Source organism: Camelus dromedarius, chromosome 7, assembly GCF_036321535.1.
Source record: "Camelus dromedarius isolate mCamDro1 chromosome 7, mCamDro1.pat, whole genome shotgun sequence".
Classification (NCBI taxonomy): domain Eukaryota; kingdom Metazoa; phylum Chordata; class Mammalia; order Artiodactyla; family Camelidae; genus Camelus; species Camelus dromedarius.
This window is the reverse complement of record NC_087442.1, coordinates 51,536,015-51,554,437: the sequence shown is the minus strand read 5'-3', so window position 1 is coordinate 51,554,437 and position 18,423 is coordinate 51,536,015. Positions and strand designations below refer to the sequence as shown.

Sequence of the window (18,423 nt, the reverse complement as noted above, 5' to 3'; positions counted from 1 at the left end):
TGTCTGACACTTAGATTGTTTCTTTATCTTGGCTATTGCAAATCATGCTGTAATAAACATGGGGGTGCAGATCTCTCTTGGATATCCTGTTCTAATTTTCTTTGGATATATGCAGTCATGATCTAACATAAAATACATAACTATATTTGATAACACCACATTGTGTAACAGATTTGCTAAGAGTAGAACTTTAGTGTTTTCACCATAGAAAAACAAAAAATATAAATATGTGAGGGAATGAATGTGCTAACTAGTGGGGGGGAATCTTTTCACAGTGTCTAGGTATATCATCATGATGTACACTTAAAGTATCTCATAATTTTATGTCAACTGTACTTCAATAAAGCTGAAATAAAAAATGAATATAAAACTATACCTTGGCAGCTGATTCTTCTTCTTCTTCTAGGGACTTCATGAAGTCTAATTCTATCACATCTCACACTTCTGTTTACTTTGGTCAACACTAAATCTGAGGCTCCCAAGCCATCAATTAACATGAGGACTGCTGACAGGCAACGTAACCTGTCTAGAATCAGGCTGCAACTTACTGTGACCTTGGGCAAATCACTCAAGTTTCCAGCATTTTAGGTTCCTCATCTGTAAAATGGGGAAATAATACCTACCTCACGTTAGGAGGAGTAAATGATAATACTGGCCAAGCATTTAAACAGTGGCTAGCACATAGCAGTTTCAAACAAAGAAATACAGTGTATCTCTTCATCTGACCAAATGCTGCTCTTTTCCGAATCTTTCTCCTAGGCCTTGGAAACCCCAGCACAGGTTGGGCCAGCTTCATGGGCTTGCTACCTGTGCAGTTATGCAGGACACCACACTTAGACGGGCCCACTTTTGATGTAGTGCTCTTCTTTCCATCTTGAAATCCTCAGTGATTCTTGAACATGTTGTCCTGCATTTCCGTTTTACGCTTGGCCCTGAAAATTATGTAGCCAGTCCTAACAGTATGTTATCCTGAGATTCCCCTATCACTTCAAACTCTTCTCTATTGTATTTAACTTCTTAACTTAAGTCTTGGTATAGCATTTTCCGTGTCTGATGCAGTGGTTTTTTTTTTTTTTTTTTCCGTTATAGTGCACCATCTACCACAGGAAGGTCTAGAGTCAGGCTGCAGCTTACTGTGACCTTGGGCAAATCACTTAAGTTTCCAGCATCACTTTACTCCAGAAGGTTAAGGAGATGGGTGTGTATCACTCCCTCCCATTTGAAGCTTGCACCATCAGATTAAACCACCCACCATGTCTCCTCCTTAGTCTCATATTTTGACCCAATCACTCCCTTAAATCTCCTCTTGATTCATTCTCTTCTTCTCCATCCCAAGTCATGCCATCGTTCTTGACAACTCCAGAATTCATACGGATGAACCATTTAGCCTGCCCCTCATATCCTTCCCTTCCTCTCCTCCAATCACCTGTTCCTCCACTCTCTCCCATCCAGTGACACTGACTTCGTCCGCAGAAACTCACCAAACCTGAAATCTTAAAATCAGCCCCTCCTTTCTCTGGCGTGGCACCTGCTGTTCTTTCCACCTACATTCTCAGCTACTCATTTTGCAAGGATTCTTCAACTTCAGTCAGACATCTAAACCACTGACTTCACTTTTCTCTCTCTTTCAACCTACTTCTGTTTCCTGTTCCCCTTTTAACCTGGCTTTTAGTCCATGTTTCCTAACAGAAATAATTCCATTTTTATTATTTTACCTTGCATCCTTTTCTTCTCTAGCATCTTCCCTGGAAAAACTCGAACATTGGCTGAAACCATTTTAAAACTTTTTTCATGCCAACATCTGAGAAGCTAAATGTAACTGTAGATAAACAACTAGGAAGCTAAAACCACTTTAAATTTCTGCTAAATTTTTCACACAGGGATTTAACACTGCCTGGTAAACCCACTGTCCTCATGCAGTAGTTCCAGTAGTAGCTTCACTTCCCCAAACAAAAACATAAATAATCTTTTTTACATTCTCTCTAGTCTCTTCATACTACTGCTCGTTTCTCTGCTCTCCATCTCAAAGCTGCTAGAATGATTGTTTTAATACTGATCGTATTTCCTACCATTCACTCCTCAACATATGATTTTGTAGGGGTTTCTTCCCAACAAACTCAAGAGTCTTTTCTTCTTACGGTCACTTATGGCCATAATCTCACCAAATCTGCTGTTCTGTGCTCTTCTTATTTGACATTCACCAACATTCTGTGATTGACATTCTCTCTGCTTAGTTTCCCAATGTTTGACAATTTTCTGTCTTGACCTTACCTACCCCACTGGCTATCCCTTCCAAGATTCTTTTTCCTCTCAGTATTTGCTTGATTCAATCCTTGTGTGATCTCTTTGGTTCCTCTTATCCAATCCCATGGCGTAAATATCATCTGCAGAGGGTGAACAACTCTCCCGGTTTGCCAAGAACTAAGAGGATTCTCAAGTCTTAGAACTTTCAGTGCTAAAATAGGGACAGTCCTGGGCAAACCAGGATGGTTGTTCACACTATATCTATATGCTAATAACTCCCAAAATTACACCTCTAGCCCAGACCTTTCTGATGGGCTTTATTTCCATTTTGGTTTGTAAGATACATTTCAAACTTAAATTTGTCCGAGACAGAACTCTTAATTTTTGCCTTCAGTTTTTTCCTTCACTCATTATCCCTTATCTCTACAGATGTCATAATATACCAGTTCTTATGTCAAAAAAAGGGAAAAAAGAGAAAAGGAGGGGGAAAAGGAGGAAAGGAAAAGAAAAGAAAGGAAAGGAAAGGAAACAAAACATCATCGATGGTTCCTCATGACCCTTCCTTTTCCATCCTCCAGTCCAGCCACCACCACCTGGTCTAAGTCATCACCATCTCCTACCAGCATCACCCCAACAGTCCTCTGACTACTCCCTATTTAACCCTTGGTCCTTTCCAATCCATTCTGCACAATGAAAGCTGGAATAACTCTAGTTTTAAACTAAAGAATTCTTTTTTAAAATATATAAAGACTCATTTCTTCTTAAAACATTTCAATGGCTTCCTACCACTTTAAGAATAGCAAGGAAATACTCTCCAGGGCTTGTAACAGTGCTTCTCTACCAACCTGTGGCGGGGATGGGTTTCAGTTTATGCTTTTGTTTATTTATGTTTCACCTTGGACTGACATGTGGGCCTACTGCACATGGACCACTGATCCAGTGCTGGAGTCTCAGCAATGTGAAGCTGCTACAAAGGTTTTAAAAATTTAAGCGCTTATCTTGTTTGCTGACTGGAAGTGGTCCAGCTCAAACTTTTATTAGCAGTGGTCTGCAAGTCCCTGCCTCTCTGACCTTAATTCACACAACCAATCCATTCACTCCTGATGCTGCAGGTAGCCTGGCTTCCTTTCTGCCCTTCAAAGGAGCTATTGGGCCCGTGGACTCAGCTAAGAACAGTCTTTGTCTGGCTCTTCACAGTAAAGCGTACTGTCGTCCTTCAGGTCTCAGCTCGGACCTCTCCTCAGTGTCCCCAACGCCCTCTCTCAATGGATGGTCCCCAGTTATTCTCTGAATTATAATACAGCTTATTGCCTTTACAATACATTCTAGAATGTTAACATATATTTTAATTTCTCTTTCTATACTTTTTAAATTTTGAAATTAATTAGCATGAGTTTAATAAGTAAAACCACCTTTTGCTTTCTAATTCTACTCTCTCTGAGGAAAGCAGAATAAATATATTCAGTATCTTGCAGTAACTTATGGTGAAAAAGAATATGAAAACAAATATATGCATGTTCCTATATGACTGAAGTATTGTGCTGTACACCAGAAACTGACACAATATTGTAAACTGACTATACTTCAATCAAAATATATTTAAAAAAATAAACAGATGCATATCATCTTGGTGGTAGAAATATGTACACACAGACACACACACCCCTTTGTTTTTTAATGCAATCATTCTCTACATATTACTCTGTAAAATAATTTTTTACCTAAGAATATACTTTAGGTATTCCTAGAGACCAAGACTAAACTTTTCTAGTTTCTCTTGAGGCAGGTACACATAACTCAGGGAGGCAGTTTCCCATAAATGAGATTTTGGGTATGTTTTTAATTTGCAAGTCTTGTTTTCTTTTTTCTGTTTGCTTCCCTACTCCTTCTCTCTTCCCCTTCTTCCCCTGCGTTCATTCACCCTCTCCCATTGTGATTCTTGTTAAAAACTCTGTCTTCAGTTTCTTATAGTGTGTGTTGTGTGTTGTTCTATTGGTTTCTCTGTATCTTGCTTTTCTCACTCAACAACTTATTGTCAGAGTCACTCCAAGACAAATGACATAGGTCTTACGTACTGTTTGTAATTGCTTTTTAATAGCCCACAGTGTGAGTATATCATAATTTTTTTTTCCAATTGAAGCCTTTCACTTTTTCAGATTCTTGCCTCTACAAAAAAAAGTACAATAATCATCCTCGTGTGTATGTTTTTATATAGTGGTGATTTTACCCCTGAGGAACAGAGTTAATTCTAAGGCTATGGTTATTTCAAATTTTAGAAACACTGTTAAATTGTTTTTCAAAAAGGAGGGAATAATTCATAATTCCAGTAGCAAAGAATACACCGTTTCCGTCATACGCACCAGCAGTAGACTTACTGAAATTTTAAAATTTTAAATGTCTGGTAAAGTGACATCTCTAAGTACGGGAAATTTGAGTTTACTCTTTTGTGAATGCCTTATTCATATCCTTGATGTAGTTTTCTATTGGTAGTTTGTCTTCTTTACAATTTGTAAGGACTCTTTCTATATTACGGACATTCAACATTCATCATCATCTGGGTTGCAAATCTTTTCGTTTTTCCCCTCAAGTCTATCATTTGTCTGCTGACTTATGTAATGGATATTTGTCATGTTTCTGGCTGTTCCAGGATCTGCTGAACATTTTTTCTATATATGAAGAATTTTTCACTTATGGGTTCTGTCCCCTAAAGTAGAAAGTAGAAGCTCACTTTCTTTCCCAGGTTCCCTTGCAGCTAGGGCACAAGAATATACCCCAGCCTCTTCCTATCAGATTCACCTGCACATAACTTTGAGGTGGAAATGATCAAGGCAAGACAGTGAGCTGTGCAATCAAAGTCCTACAGAGGCAGCAGTGGTATCTTTCCAAAAGTAGTCCTTTACTGTGGTTTGGGCATTTTCCTTTCCAAACTGCTTTTCTGAACATATAGCCAAAATATACATTGTTTTCAACCAAGCACACTGATATTGGGATCACTGTATATACAATAGTTATAATTTTTATGTCAAACATATCTCTTAATTTTTTCTGGGTTTCTGATAATGTTATGAAGTTCCCCCTCGATCCCTGTATTGCATATGCAGCCTTGATGGTCTTCTAAGTATTTTATTTTTAAATTTTCAATCAGTAGGAAACAATTAAATAGAGATGTATATTTCAATTAAACACACACACACACACACACACACACACACAAACCCTCCACCTAGAATTCTAGCTATGGAGGACATGTCCTTCCAAAATGAAGGTAAAATAAAGGAGCTTTTCAGCCAAAAAAATAAAACCCCTAAAAAAAAAAAAAAAGACATGTACATATATATTTATATTCATTTTTAGATTTATGTTTATAGTAATATATACCTGTAAATATTACATATATGGAGAGAGAGAGATAAGTGCTCTCCAGTAAAACATTTTACAAAGATGGAAACCTTCTATAATATGCACTCCCCATTAAACACTAGCCATAATTTAAAATGTGGCTAATGAAGCTGAGAAACAAAATTTTTACATTTAAATTAATTTTCATTTAAATTTAAATAGCACTTGTGGCTAGTGGCTACAGCATTGAACAGCACATATAGTAAGAGTGAACTCAACTGAATTTCCTCCTGGATAAATAATTGTCATCCCCACTTATTAAATAAGTCATTCTTTTCCCACTGAATAGAAATACTAATGTTACCATATATGAAATTTTCTTATACAGTCATTCATTTTCTAGATTCTCTATGTTTTATGATTCCATATGGCTAATACCATATTGATTTGATTATAAGGATTTTATAGTCTGATGAATAATATGTAAAGCATATTTCGCAGCTTTTCATTCTCCTATATCAAGCTTTTCTTGGCTGTTCTGAAACATACATTCTTCCAAGTGAACTTTTATGTCATTGTATCCAATTCTAAAATCAGCCTTGATGAAGTTCTCTTTATTAGTGCCTCAAATTTACAGAATAATTTTGAAGAACTGACATTTTTACTGTATTAATTCTTCCCATCCGAGAACACAGCATCTTTTTCCACAGGTCAAATATTGTTCTGTGTCCTTCAATAAGATTTATAGATATTTTTACACACAGCCTGTGTTTTCTTTTTAAATTTTTCGGTAAGAATATTATGTTCATTGTAAATAGATATCTTCCAATTTTTACTGCCATTTGCTTATAGATAATGTAGACAACAGCTCCTGATCTTCACATACTTATCCACTTTTATCTTAAATTCCCTTATCCATTTTTCTATTCATTCAGATTTTAATTAGAATCATAGTATTTCTAGGCATGTAGTATTTTTTTTTATTGAAGTATATAGTCAGTTTACACTTTTGTTGCAATTTCTGGCATGCAGCATAATGTTTCAGTCACATATAAACATACATATTTTCGTATTTTTGATGATGGCCATTCTGACTGGTGTGAGGTGATACCTCATTGTGGTTTTGATTTGCATTTCTCTGATAATTAGCGATACTGAGCATTTTTTCATGTGCCTATTGGCCATTTGTATGTCTTCATTGGAGAATTGCTTGTTTAGGTCTTCTGCCCATTTTTGGATTGGATTGTTTGTTTGTTTTTTGTTATTAAGTTGTATGAGCTGTTTATATATTCTGGAAATTAAGCCCTTTTCAGTCTCATGTTTTGCAAATATTTTCTCTCACTCTCTAAGTTGTCTTTTTATTTTGCTTATGGTTTCCTTTGCTGTGCAAAAGCTAATAAGTTTAATTAGGTCCCATTTGTTTGTTTTTGCTTTATTTCTATTGCCTGGGTAGACTGCCCTAGGAGAACATTGCTAAGGTTTATGTCAGAAAATGTTTTGCCTGTATTTACTTCTAAGAGGTTTATAGTGTCTTATCTTATGTTTAATAGACAAAGAGTTTTTTTTTCCTAATGCCAATACTATATGTCTAATTTTCCAATGTTTATACTAATTTTTTTAACTTACCATTCCAAAGCAATGGCAGCAGTAGAAATTTTCATGTAATTTTTCATATTAATTGCAATGAGCATTTTCTAATTTAAAATGATAATTAGCTCTGGTTTGAGGTCAATTATTTTGTCATATTTTATTCCTATTAATTTATATATTTTTCATAATGTATTGATAGTGCCATATGATTTTGATTTTTTATAGATTGATATAAATAATTATGCTGATAGGTTTCCGGATATTAAAACTTTCTTGTTTTACAAAGATCTTTGCATCTGTATTTACACAGGAGGTTGGGCTACATTTTTGTTTTTTATGCTCACTTCATAAGGTTTTATATTAAAAAATTTTTCCCATCAGTTGTAGTAGCTTAAATAACACAGGAATTATCTATTTTTTATAAAACTTTGATACAGTCCAGCTGTGAAAATCTGTGGTCTCAGTGGTTTTTATTAATGGCAGATTTTTAACCTTCCCAATCACTTTTTTGATTATTGGCTTTTGTAAGTTTTCTACCTTCTCTTGGGATAATTTTAGAAACTTAAATTTTGTTAGAGAAGCATATATGTCATCTATGTCTAATGTTTTCAGATTTGTTGCCACAGAATTGTCTGCAGAAATGATTTTAATCACATCTCTAGTTATGTCTCATATCTCATTCTCATTCCTGCACACGTCCCTCCTTCTGTTCTCTTAACCAGGATTCTTGCTCCTCATGTTTCATTTGACTTTCAGTCTAGTCCAGTGGTTATAGAAAATGTGATCTCTAACGTCTAAATAGTTATAATTTTATGGCAAACTTTTATAGAATATTTCTAACTAAATTATTATAAAACTTTTGTCAGTTATGAATAGTAAGAAATTCTATTGTTACCTTGAATCTTCAAATATAGCTCAGTCAGAAGATCTACCTCTATCCAGTGATTGAAACACACTCCCCCAGTTAGGGTCTATTGCGGGGTAGAGAGGTGAGATGGCACGAACTCTATTTAATAAAGGGGTGAGGGCAACTATTCGCTGGCAGTGATCAGGAGTGGAAGGAAGCAAAGAGAACAAGAAAATTCTTGTTGGACTGGCACTGTTATGAGCTGGCGTGGTAATCCTGGAGTCCTGCAGACATAAAAGCTGACCCTCAAGAGTTTATTTCTTTGGTTCTTCAGAAACCTCCATCTCTAGGGAATAGGCTCTGTTTTGGCTGGTTGATTACTCCTCCTATATTCATTGAGAATCCTTCAGGTCTGGGCCTCTTCAGTGTCTCTCTGTTGAGATCACATTTCTCCTTCATAGAGTCCTGAGCCTGGCAGGACCTGAGATGATCTTATGCAGGCTCCTTCTCATTGCATGGCCCAGGTGTGACATGTGTCGAGTGATTCAGGTGTGTTTGCTTTCATAATTTCTAAGGGCAAAAGTTACTCTCTCCCTTCTCTGTCCTTGGCTTCCCTATCAGTTGCTGGCCAGTGACTCATTTTGTGATCTTTATATTTAACAAGCTGAAGTCAGACATTAGGCTACTATCTCCCCAGTCTGCTATGGACTTACATTAGATTCTCAATGTTCTCTTCAAAGCCTTTCTCTTTAGATCTGAAGTGAAGAAACAAGCAATCCCCATCCCCTGCCTTTATAGGGTCAATTCACAGAACTGCTATGTCTAAACAATTCCTCTTCTAAATTATAACAATGTTTCAGTCTCAGAAAAATGACCTTACTTAAGCAATTCTGAGCAGAAAGGGGATTAAGTTATCTAATTAGTGCTTAGCAAATTTTGGCAAGGCGGCAGTAGCGGGCCGGAAGGACTGACTCGCAGAACATCACTACAGAAAGGACCCATCAGGCACTGGCCACTTCTGCCACAATGAGGAAATTTCCAACCAACGCTACCTGCCAGATCATACTGCAGTTCCTGAGGATGCAGTGGGGAACAGATCAGACAATAAATTCCTACAACAATTAAATTTTACTTTGGGGAGTAAGGTGCGGATGGGAAACAGGGACCAAGCAAGGTAAATATATAAAATATGTTAGATGGTGATGATTGCTATGGGGACACAAAGCAAAGGCAGTCTGCAATTTTAAATAGGTTTTTGCAATTGAAATGTTGTTACTTTTCTTAAAATATGGACACATACAAATATATCTGAACACTTTTTGAGTGATTCTTGATATTTTCTGCATGTACTACCTCCTGGGATAATGCCCCACGTTTCTCAGCCAGTCGCTCTGCCAGTAAATGGTGGAGTGAGCACTGGAACTCAGGTTTGGCTGTCTCCAAAGCTCACGCACTTTCTACTACATACTATTTTTGTAGTAAAATATAAATGACTTTTATATTTGCCACACTTCAGTTCTTCTGTATTTGTGTGTATATAATTAGGAATTGATATTATTTAAAGAAGTCATTGGGCTTAGCTAGATGAAAGCAAGTATCTGTGTGGCTTCCTAGTCATAAGGCCATTCCTGGAAAGTTCTGACCACCTGCCTTAATGCCTAGTTATTGCTCAGTCTGAGAACATGGGGCCTTGAGTTGGGCCTTGGAAGATGCTAACCAAGATTAGCTGCAGATTTCATGAGGTATGTTCAGTGTTATCTGTACTTTCTCCCGGAATTTCTCTAGTTCTGCCAATTTGTGTACTGAAATTCTCAGGAGTAACCACCATCCTTAAGAGACTGGATCTTGTCCAGGCCCAGATTCTTGGACTTCTCTGAGTATCTTATGATGGTCCCAGAACCAAACTCTTTTAGCTGCTAAGGACCACCCAGGAGTAGCCCTTAAACTGGAAGTAGACAGATCAAATTTCCCAGAGCTCCTTCAAGCTAAAGTGGGTCACCCAGGACCACACAGAGGCAGGACAGGAGATCTAGTGGAGTTTCCGTTTGGACTCAACTTCCAAAGAATGAGCGAAGTCTTCTCCAGCATTGAGAAAACAGGCCAGAAAGGCTAAAGCCTATTCACTCATGGGAAGAGCTTGGATGCAGCGTATCATCCCACCACTTGGCTTCAGTAATGTGCTTGAGTATCAGCTGTCCTCATCTGAGGATCACAGCCTACAAATCCTCAACTGTGAATTTTCCCAAGAATGTTGTAAAAGCCATCTCTCCAATCTAGTCTACTCAAAAGATTACAGAAACCTTAGCTTTGTTTCCTCTCAATTGTCTTTGATTCCTGGTAAATTGAGAATATTTTAATCAAGATTTTTCTATAAAATTATTAACTAGCTAATTATATAATGCATTACCATTTTTAGAAGAAATGTGTTATATACATGAAAGATATTGACACTGCTTAGAGTTATTTCTGCCCGTAAGTTTTGGGAACAACACAATCAGAAATATCTACAGAATAAAGATTATGAGAGTCAATGCTGTGAACTGACAGTAGTAAATTGGGATTTGCTACACATTTTTTTTCCAAAACCTAATTTTGCTGTCACAGTAGTATAACTTACACTTAGTTGAATGTCTTTGCTTTACGTGAGCAAAAGTAGACAGTGATGAATGAGCATACTGAACCATTCTCTAGCTGAGAATTTTTGACCTTCTGAGTACGTATTACCACTGCCATGTTCTAAGCCTTTCTATTAAATCCCTTGAGCAACCCCAAATTGATACTGTTATTTAAAAGAAATTTTTCTTGTGTAAAGAGATACTAGTATAGTTACACTGCGAGTCACCATATGACGCGATCTAAGCACAGGCATACCTCTGAAAAACCCAGAATTCTGCTTTTTCTTCAACCATCCATCAACCTAATGACTGAGAACATAAGACAATTCTATTTATGATATTCCACTTTCCCCCAAAACCAAGGACAAGAGATTTCATCTGAGATAGATAAATTGATGTGCAAGTGATAGTTCTATTGAGAAAAGAGAACATTCGGCTAATTTGTCTATTTCTTGAATAAGAGGAGGGGCTAACCCAAGAGTCATTTGTCAACCACCATGTGGAATCACTTATGCCAGACTGGGCCATCAATTAAATTTGAAAGCATCGCCCTGTACTTTCTAGATTGTAGAAATGAGAAAGAGGGAACAGGGAGACTGTACCTGCTTGATCCAATCCCCTGAGTTCCTCCAACTCTATTACCACAGATTGTCTTTCATCACCTCCTGGACTTCCACCTACAACTGCACTGCAGTACCAGCATCCAGTTACACATCCACACCACTGATTAGCAGACAGACTAAGAAATCCCTCCAATTCAGTCATTTATGTGTCAGCAAGCAGGGAGCCCCACTTCCCTCATTCCCAGAAAACTTCCTTCTGCAGCACTGGAGTGATGGCCAGGCATTTACAAGCCCTTTTCTTTGGCTGACAGTTTTGTGTTTAAACCCTTAATGGAGCATCTGCAACTACCGTTTTATTGAACTAATTTCAAATACAGTCGTGTTTCCAGTAAGCTATGACAGTTTTAAAAGTTTGAAGAGACCAGGAGTTGGAGACAACAGTAGAGCAGATGTGTTTCATTGGGATTTGTTAACATCTTACTAAACTATGTTATAGAGACATTTCAGGAAGCAAGCAGCAGCTCAAGCAACAACTCCCCTTTAAGCACACGTAATTCCATGTCAAGTGATAAAACAGGAACACGTAAGCCACCAAACCCCCCAGTCCAATACACACTGTCATAGATATATATATAAAATACAAGGTGAATGGGCAAAACACAGTCCTGTGCGTGCCACAGGTTATTAACTTTAAAGACGATACACTTATTCATTAAAAAAATGAAGTAACTATTGAACACCTATTATATGCCAGACACCACCTTAGGTTCGCGGGATTCATCAGTCACTAAGTTTTGTGAGTCCAAGGAGCTTCTGCTCTGGGGGTTGGTGAAACAGACTAAAATTAAGATAACAAATAAGTAAATATCCAACCTAGAGGTAATAAGGGCAATGAAAAGATGACAAGGTGGAGCAGGGTCAGGGAGCCCCAAAGTCCAGGAACTGGGGAGGCGTGTCAGGTCACAGAATTTGGGTAGTCAGTATACTATTTGACAAAGTGATATTTGAGCAAACACTTGAAGGCTGCAAGGGGATTAGCAATTATTTTTTAAATAATAAATAACCAATATGAAAGTCTAAAAAAATTAATCTTATAAGTTGCACAATCTGATAAACAGAGCTGAAGACTAAAGTCAATTGTCAGAGAGCAAGAATGATGGTAAAAATCCACTGCCCTCAAGTACTTCTCAGTTTGCTCCTCCCAGCTGCTGCTTCTCTGTAACCTCCTTATTCCTCACTTCCTGCTTCGCTCTTCTTTTCTTTCCCTGACAAATTCACATGGTTCCTCTCCCTTTATACATGTATTTTTTAAGCTATATGAATAATTAGGTATATTTCCAATAATACATTACCATTTTCCCAGGAAAACAACACACTCACTTACCTTATTCTTGCTAGAGACACTTTTTTCTCCATTCATCTTGTGACCATCAGAATTATAGTAAAGTTGATGTCTCATTTAATCATTTTAATTTTGTTCCTGACACCTTGCCCTAAAGTGAAAAGCCATAAATTGACAACAAAATCCATTCATTTTAAAGGATAATTATGGAGTATGTTATCCCAATCCAAAATACTTTATTTTTATAGATTGGAATATATGTGTATATTTAAGTGAACAATGAAAACATGTTTATATAAATAGCGTGAATAAATATAAACAATAGTGTGGAAGTAAAACAAAGCTGGGACATAATTTGTAAAAAAGTTTATTTTACTCACCAAGGAAGGAAGAGAGTGAATAAGAGTGGCAGTTGGTCCTTATCTTCAGACAGGAATTTGATGTCAAAGTTGGATATGCTGGATATATTAGTTTCTTAGAGCTGCCATAACAGATTATCACAAGCTGGGTGGCTTGAAAGAACAGAAATTTACTCTCATCATTCTGAAAGCCAAAAGTCCAAAATCAAGTCCAAAAGCCTTGGCAAGCTTTCTGGAGTCACTGAGGGAGCATCTGTTCCACGCCTCTCTCTTAGTTCCTGGTGATGGCTGGTAATCCTTGGTGTTCTTTAGCTTTGTGGATGCATCATCTCCATCTCTGTCTTCACATGGTGTTCTCCCTCTGTGTCTGTGTGTCCAAATGTCCCTCTACTTATGAAGACATCAGTCTCGTGATGAGCACCCAATCTCCATGGTGATATCGTAATTCAGTTACATCTGCAAAGACCCTATTTCCAAATAAACTCATATTCACAGGTTCCAGATTTGAAGACTTGACCTTATCATTTTTGGTGGACAAATTCAACTCACTGGAAAATTATTTCTTTCCCTTAGGACTATGACAAAATGCAAAACTTGAGAGCAATGAACCACGTGGGAACACATGGGAACATGTAGTAAAGAGACTAAAGATTCAGAAAATGCTACATCTTCTTTCCTCTCACCCGCATCCTAACACAGGGCAAAAATGTTGTGTTTCATCCAAACGTGATGCTCAGTTTGAATTGATTTCAAATGATATTCTCACAAGAAATTATTGTGTTAAATAAATGGTGTGTCTTTTCCTGGAAATACATTGCTGATTTAAGCGTGTAGTTTTCAGTACATTTTAAGATTAAAAAATGTTGTTACTCCAAAAAAACGTATTATTTTGAGAAAAGTGAGCTGTTATGGTGAAAACTGGTCAACTGAACAGTCATAATGTGGAATAAATCTGTCTTGAGATTCAAGAGTAATTCAGCTGTAATCCAAATGCATCATATATTTTCATGATAATGTACTAAAAGCAGTATTTCCAATGTACGGCACTGAGTAGGCCCTTAAAAATTCTTAAATATTCCTATAGTGTAAATTTTTCTGTAACAATGGAGGTAAAGAAAAAAGAAAAAAAGACTGTTGCAGTGTGGAGGCTGCAGGTTCATTTTCTAAGTAAGTCGCATACCAGCTGTTATGGGTTGAATTGTGTTCCCTCACAGTGTATGCTGAGGTCCAGTACCTCTGAATGTGATCTTATTTGAAAACAGAGCCTCTGCAGATGTAGTTGTCTTCTTCAAGATGAAGTCACTAGGGCCTTAATCCAGTATGACTGGTTTTCTCATAAACAGAGAAAATTTGCATAGAGTCAGACATTACGTGATGATAAAGGCAAAACACCACGTGTGGATGAAGGCTGAGATCAGGCTGAGGCATCTATAAACTAAGGAACACCAAAGCTTGGCAGAAAACCACCAGTCTAGGAGAGACGCATGGAACAGACTGTCTCTCACAGCCAATTCTGTCAGTACCTTGATCTTGGACTTCCGGATGCCAGATCTGTGAGACAATAAATTTCTATTGTTTAAGCCACCTAGTGTGTAGTCCTTTGCTATGATATCCCTAGATAATGATTACACTTCTCTGTGTAAGAAAACTTTATGCCTCTGGGTGTGGAGGGGGCTAAAACTGACATAAGGTGAAAATTTAGTTATTTGTTACATGCCATGGGCCTTCAAGGCTAGTCTTGAACAATGGAAACCTCAAACATTGAATGCCAGGGCTCTGTGTATCCTATCCCGGAGCTTCCCAGTACAGCGGTGTCTGGACTCCTCCAGTAGAGTGAGGTCTAATTACTGCTCCATCAACAGTGAGAGATAAACTCAGGCTCCTATAACAAGCGTGGTCAGTGGGTGACGTTTTGTTTCTTCTCTTTCACTCTGGGTGACAAACTCCAAAGAGGAGTCTGAGAGGGCACTGAAATGTAACACAGATGTGGCAGTAGCTCTTCACTACCAGTATCATACCCATTTTTCACTCCTCCTTTTGTAAGAGAGGATGGGGGAGGCAGTATACCCAGCTAAAACATATTTCTCAGCCTCACGTGCGCAAAAGATGGTCAGTAAGATGTAAGCATATCCCGTAAACAAAATGTAATAAACAGTTGGATGAGACCTCTGGAAAAGTTTATTGAGCTGACAAGTGCCCTTTCTTTTCTTCTTTCCCAAAACATTCCTGTGAGGTCCTGTGGTCCAGAAGCTATTTTGGACCATGAATAGAAGTCTAAGAAATTCACCCCAGAATCCTTGGCACTCTTGTGCTATTGAACAGCTGTCAATAACTGCCTATCTCTATACTTTTTATTGGTTGACAAAAATAAAATTATATATTTAAATCACTCGAGTCAGCACACGAGGTACCCAAGTACTACTCTTACCTGATATAAAAACTTACCCACGTAGTAGGCACTCCTTTGGCTTCCAAGTTTCCAGGTAGCTTAATCTGAACTTGTCGTACTTTACAATGCAGATTAACACACTCACATTCTTCATTTTTGTCCTTGAAATAAAATGTTTGCCCATGAGAACATTACTGTACATTTCAGGGAACATAATTCTAATGAAATCCCAATGAATATTTTTATTTTGAGGATTATTCTTATTTTATCAGGCAACAACTTGAGAAATAAAGAAAGTAACACCCTCCAATAACTTTTGAATTACTTTAAATATTTTTTATTACTCAGAACAAGTAATAATTTTTCAACAGCCAAAAAAGGGTGAAATCTAACTGTTTGATATGAGTTTAAGAGAGTTTTAAATTTATATGAAGGTGATGATGCCTATTTACTGATTCACTGAAACCTCTCAAAATAGCTTCATTAGCAGAGGAGTAGAAAAAAGTGGAAACTTAAAAAGGCTGATCTTGTCGGACCCTTTATTTTCTGGGTGTATTAGCCAAGGAATGTCTAGAGCATGATTCTAAGAAGAGCACAGGTAGTTGTAATGTGGAAAATACTTAAAAAATATACGACAGAACCACTTACCTGGGGACCTACCAGGTGGGTTTGTTTTGTTCATGTTCTAAGAATAAAAGAATAAATGGAAGCCATTCTTTGCTTCTAATAATTTGTTTCCTTTCTCCGTTCAAAGAAAAATTAAAGAAAATAGAGGACAAAGAAGGCTATCACCTGATTTCCTTCTAAATTAGGCTATAGCATTGCCCAAGGTTAAGCTTATATAACCTTTAACACCATAAAGTTAAAAGTATGTGGTCAAGATACCTTTTAAAAAAATAAGAAAGTGAGGTTTTAAGAGACTCCCCCATGCTTTTGTAGTTACATGAGCTTATAAAAAATCTATACTTTTTTTAAAAGCAACTTCCTTCTTAAAATTGTATTATTTCACTTAAGAAGTCTTGGCTCAATTCAATTACTTGGCATCCTTTGAGGGGCTCATCTTCCACGTGAAAAAACATAAGCTGCCCACGACGACCAAGTACCTGAGATGCTTCAGATGGTTTGCTTTTTCCTGGTTACAATAGACTCAGCCAAACTGTGTTAGTCAAGGGCACAAGTCAAAGTATTTTTAATTGATAATCATTCCAGAAACATCAGCCACCAAAACCTTTTAGGATAGGTCTTCCCAGGCCTGTAAGTCACTGACAATTTTAAGCAACAACAGACTTCACTTAAGAAATATCCTATAGTTCTTAGCTAAAGGAACACAAGCCCTACGTGGTCCCAGCATTCTCATCTTCCTTCCTCCCAGCTGTAGACTTTCAGTTCAGGACTTCTGACTCTGCTGCTGTTGTGAGTGCTTTTTCTTCCCTTTCAGTCACTACTCTCTTATCTTTTTTATTTTCATAGCTATTATCCTTCCAAATCCTGTTTCTGAATGAAAACATTTTTGAGTTCTCTGACACTTACCTTGATACTTAAGTGTAGTATCTCAAATGTGTATTGGTATCTGAGAGTATAAAGGAATTCCATGATGATTATCTTATTTCTGTTAAGGGAGGTCAGGTAGGGAGAATTGTAAATACAAATTCAGGCACTGAGGCTCAGAAGAGCTATTTATAACTCAGCCAGAATCACGTTCATACTAAGTGACAGAGCCAAGACTAGAATCGAGTCTTCGGTTTCCTAGCCCACTTCTTCATTCGCTTTGCTGTATTTCTACACTTGCTTTTGAAATGGGTACTTTTGTCCCACAGACTAGGAAGGTGACTGAAGTGACTCACAGGAGACAGAATTCTCTCCCAGTCAGACATGTCTCCAAATTGAATTATTAATAGTGGTGAAAATTTAAGGAGCTACTAAGGTATAGAAAATGTCAGTATGAAATAAACAATTTACATTATGTTACTCTTGACAATTAGGTCATTTACCAAAACTATAATATTAAGTGCTATTTAGTGTGAATCTAACACAAAGCCATTCTTAAAACCTTAACAACTGACAAATGTTTCCAGAGGTATCCTTTGCCTGAACTATGTGGTTACCTTAGGGAATCTTCTGAATCCAGGTACAGGATGTCATAACAATGTCTGCTTGGATCAGAGGGCTTTTGCTGCTAGATTTACAGGACATTTGGCTTGAATCCTTTGTTCCTCTATCTCATTGGCTATTTCTAAGGAGACCTGTATTGCCACAGTCTTGGAAAATGGTCTTCAGGGTTAGCGAAGGATGAAGAATGGTGGCAAAAATCCAGTTTTTCTCTTCTGTTCTTCCAATTCTTATTTAATTTTAGCTCAATCTGTAGCCACGAGAATCAGCCGAGCACAACTATAAAAATAAGAAGCATACCCAGAGCCTAAAGAAAATAAAACAAACTTTGTAGGTGAGGGTATGAGTAGCTGCAAGCTTAAAAATCATGTATATCTGTATTTTATCTTAATTATTTTTCTATTTTTCTTAGCCATCTTTGTGGGAGGAATATTCTAAATTTATGTAGTAGAGAAAAAATGTTAGATCTTCTCTCACATTAAGAAGTAGTTTGCTAAATCAATATCCATTCAGTAAGTACTTATTGAGAACTTGTTCTGAGAGACACTGTGATATGTACTGGGAATATAATATGAACCAGGGAAGTGTTTTCTTGCCTTCAGGAAGCTTACAGTCTGATGAAAATGGACAAAAGGAAAAATAAAAATTAAAGGTAAGTGCTACAGCCATGAGAATGTAGAATCTATGAGAAAATTTAGAACATTCCCATGAGCATATTAAGATTAAATATAATCCACTCTGTATCTGGTTTAACTCAATTCAAACTTTGTTCTGCTTTTAAGAAATGATAAAGAAATTTTTTAAAAGGTGATATTATTATAAGAATAACCTTGAGCTTGCTGTAATGTAGAGGAAAATGAGGATCATTCTTACACTTTAATTCATTAAGAAGTTTTTGTATTATATTAATTGCAATACAATGTATAGTAATACTGTGTTTGTGATGTCATCTTCCTAAATATGAAGAGATTATTTTGAACATTAGTTTAGATTAAAATCAAAAGACATGCTCTTCAATGCTAATAA

The 18,423-nt window shown here is 37.0% G+C and overlaps 1 protein-coding gene across 6 annotated transcripts in view; it reads right to left on the bottom strand.

The window, feature by feature from the left end:
* The window catches only part of LOC105092905 (CDP-L-ribitol pyrophosphorylase A), a 50,611-nt gene extending 32,869 nt beyond the window's left edge, over nt 1-17,742 (bottom strand). For 5 of the 6 annotated variants that reach the window (XR_010381664.1, XR_010381665.1, XM_064487525.1 and 2 more), the window contains exons 1-4: nt 17,394-17,742; nt 15,345-15,449; nt 12,921-13,052; nt 12,583-12,691 (exon numbers count right to left, since the gene is read on the bottom strand). The gene's annotated coding sequence lies outside the window, so the exon portion shown is untranslated. Of the gene's footprint in view, nt 1-12,582; nt 12,692-12,920; nt 13,053-15,344; nt 16,214-17,393 lie in introns of those variants that run through there. The other variant, XM_064487524.1, reaches the window with a different exon arrangement.
* Between the last annotated feature and the right edge of the window lie 681 nt (nt 17,743-18,423).